At 37.0% G+C, this 3263-nt stretch overlaps 1 non-coding gene across 1 annotated transcript; it reads right to left on the bottom strand.

Annotated features, from left to right (window-relative positions):
- Nucleotides 1-1973: 1973 nt before the first annotated feature.
- Nucleotides 1974-2081, bottom strand: LOC130959941 (small nucleolar RNA R71). Its single transcript, XR_009078929.1, has one exon. It is a non-coding gene; the product is annotated as a small nucleolar RNA R71 (small nucleolar RNA).
- Between the last annotated feature and the right edge of the window lie 1182 nt (nt 2082-3263).

The raw sequence follows: 3263 nt of genomic DNA, 5'->3' as shown, positions 1-3263 counted from the left end.
TATCATCACCAAAGCTGATTGATTCTCATCAATTTAGCTCTTGAATGCAATGTCCTGCTGAAGCTTGGCTAGCCATGTCTAATTCCTTTAGACTAAAGCTTTAGACTAACATTGCATGATTCCTAGAATTCTCATTAAGAATTTTGATATCTTTATTTCTTCTTCCACTTAATTTTCGAAAAATCCAAAAAAAATTACAAAATCATAAAAACCAAAAATATTTCTTGTTTGAGTATAGTGTCTCATTTTGAGTTTGGTGTCAATTGCATGTTTCTGTTCTTCTTGCATTCATTCATGTGTCTTAAGTGATCTTCAAGATGTTCTTGATGATTTTCTTGCTCTGATCTTTGAATTCTCTTGACTTGAGTGTTTTGTTATATGCATTCTCATTTTGTTAGTGTCAGTAGTATACAAACTGCTAAGTTTGGTGTCTTGCATGCATTGTTATTTGATTTTAGTTGCATTTTGATTATTCCTCATTATTAAAAATCCAAAAAATATTTTTAATTTGTGTCTTTTCAAGTCAATAATACAGAGAATTGAAGATTCAGAACATACAGCAGAGGAATTACACAGAAAAAGCTGGGCGTTCAAAACGCCCAGTGAGGAAGGCAAACTGGCGTTTAAACGCCAGCCAGAGTGCCTGGTTGGGCGTTTAACGCCCAAAAGGGTAGTGTTTTGGGCGTTAAACGCCAGAATGGATACCATTCTGGGCGTTTAACGCCAGGATGGCACAAGAGGGAAGATTCTGTTTTTAATTCAAATTTTTTTCAGGTTTTCAAAATCTTTTCAAAATCAAATCTTTTTCAAATCATATCTTTTCAATCAAATCTTTTTCAAAATCAATTTCTTTCCATTTTCAAAAATACTTGCTATCAATTAATGATTTGATTCAACATTTCAAGTATGTTGCCTTTTCTGTTGAGAAAGGTTTAATGTTTGAATCATATCTTTTCTTGTTAGCCAAATCATTAATTTTTAAAATCAAATCTTTTTAAATTGTTTTTCAAATCATATCTTCTCAACCATATCTTTTTAAAACTATATCTTTTCAATCATATATTTTTCTCACATCTTTTTTTTTTCAAATAGTTTTCAATCATATCTTTTTATTTCTAATTTCAAAATCTTTTTCAAAAATCACTTGATTTTTTTCCCAATCTTAGTTTTCGAAAATCAATTACTATTTTTCAAAATGTTTTTTTTTTAAAAAAACCTTTTACTTTGTTTTCGAAAATTTCTTCCCCTCTTCTCACATCCTTCTATTTATGGACTAACACTATTCCTTAATGCACAATTCGAACTCCATCTTTCTTGATAAGTTCGAATTCTCTACTTCTTCCTTCTATTTTTCTTTTCCTCTGACACCTCAAGGAATCTCTATACTGTGACATAGAGGATTCCATATTTACTTATTCTCTTCTCTTTCATATGAGCAGGAGCAAAGACAAAATCATTCTTGTTGAGGCTGACCCTGAACCTGAAAGGACCTTGAAGCGAAAGCTAAGAAAAGCTAAGGCACAACTCTCTGTAGAGGACCTAACAGAAATCTTCAAAGAAGAAGAACCCATGGCAGCCGAAAACAACAACAATGCCACAATGCAAGGAAGGTGCTGGGTGACTTTACTGCACCTACTCCCGACTTCTATGGAAGAAGCATCTCTATCCCTGCCATTGGAGCAAACAACTTTGAGCTTAAGCCTCAATTAGTTTTTCTAATGCAACAGAATTGCAAGTTCCATGGACTTCCATTGGAAGATCCTCATCAGTTTTTAGCTGAATTCTTGCAAATCTGTGACACTGTCAAGACTAATGGGGTTAACCCTGAGGTCTACAGACTTATGCTATTCCCTTTTGCTGTAAGAGACAGAGCTAGGATATGGTTAGGCTCACAACCTAAAGAAAGCCTGAACTCTTGGGAAAAGCTAGTCAATGCCTTCTTGGCAAAGTTCTTTCCACCTCAAAAATTGAGTAAGCTTAGAGTGGAAGTCCAAACCTTCAGACAGAAGGAAGGAGAATCCCTCTATGAAGCTTGGGAAAGATACAAACAATTGATCAGAAAGTGTCCCTCTGATATGCTTTCTGAATGGAGCATCATAGGTATTTTCTATGATGGTCTATCTGAACTGTCCAAGATGTCTTTGGATAGCTCTGCTGGAGGATCTCTTCATCTGAAGAAGATGCCTACAGAAGCTCAAGAACTAATTGAAATGGTTGCAAATAACCAATTCATGTACACTTCTGAAAGGAATCCTGTGAACAATGGGACAAATCAGAAGAAAGGAGTTCTTGAGATTGATACTCTGAATGCCATATTGGCTCAGAACAAGATATTGACTCAGCAAGTCAATTTGATTTCTCAAAGTCTGTCTGGAATGCAAGCTGCACCAGGCAGTACTAAGGATGCTTCATCTGAAGAAGAAGCTTATGATCTTGAGAACCCTTCAATGGAAGATGTGAATTACATGGGAGAACCCTATGGAAACACCTATAATTCTTCATGGAGAAATCATCCAAATCTCTCATGGAAGGATCAACAGAGACCTCAACAAGGTTTCAACAATAATAATGGTGGAAGAAACAGGTTTAGCAATAGCAAGCCTTTTCCATCATCTTCTCAGCAACAGACAGAGAATTCTAAGCAGAACCACTCTGACTTAGCAACCATGGTCTCTGATCTAATCAAAACCACTCAAAGTTTTATGACTGAAACAAGGTCCTCCATTAGAAACTTGGAGGCACAAGTGGGTCAGCTGAGCAAGAAAATTACTGAACTCCCTCCTAGTACTCTTCCAAGCAATACAGAAGAGAATCCAAAAGGAGAATGCAAGGCCATTAACATGACCTACATGGCCGAACTTGGAGAGGAGGAAGAGGCAGTGAGCGCCACTGAGGAAGACCTCAATGGACGTCCACTGGCCTCCAATGAGTTCCCTAATGAGGAACCATGGGAATCTGAGGCTCACACTGAGACCATAGAGATTCCAATGGATTTACTTCTGCCATTCATGAGCTCTGATGAGTATTCTCCCTCTGAAGAGGATGAATATGTCACTAAAGAGCAAGTTGCTAAGTACCTTAGAACAATCATGAAGCTAAATAACAAGTTATTTGGTAATGAAACTTGGGAGAACGAACCTCCTTTGCTCACCGAAGAACTGGATGACTTGTCTAAGCAGAAATCACCTCAAAAGAGACAAGATCCTGGGAAGTTTTCAATACCTTGCGCCATAGGCACCATGACCTTCAAGAAGGCTCTGTGT

Source organism: Arachis stenosperma, unplaced genomic scaffold (assembly GCF_014773155.1).
Source record: "Arachis stenosperma cultivar V10309 unplaced genomic scaffold, arast.V10309.gnm1.PFL2 arast.V10309.gnm1.Scaffold_100025, whole genome shotgun sequence".
In the NCBI taxonomy this organism is placed as follows: domain Eukaryota; kingdom Viridiplantae; phylum Streptophyta; class Magnoliopsida; order Fabales; family Fabaceae; genus Arachis; species Arachis stenosperma.
The sequence above is the reverse complement of the archived record's forward strand: the minus strand, read 5'-3'. Positions and strand labels throughout refer to the sequence as shown.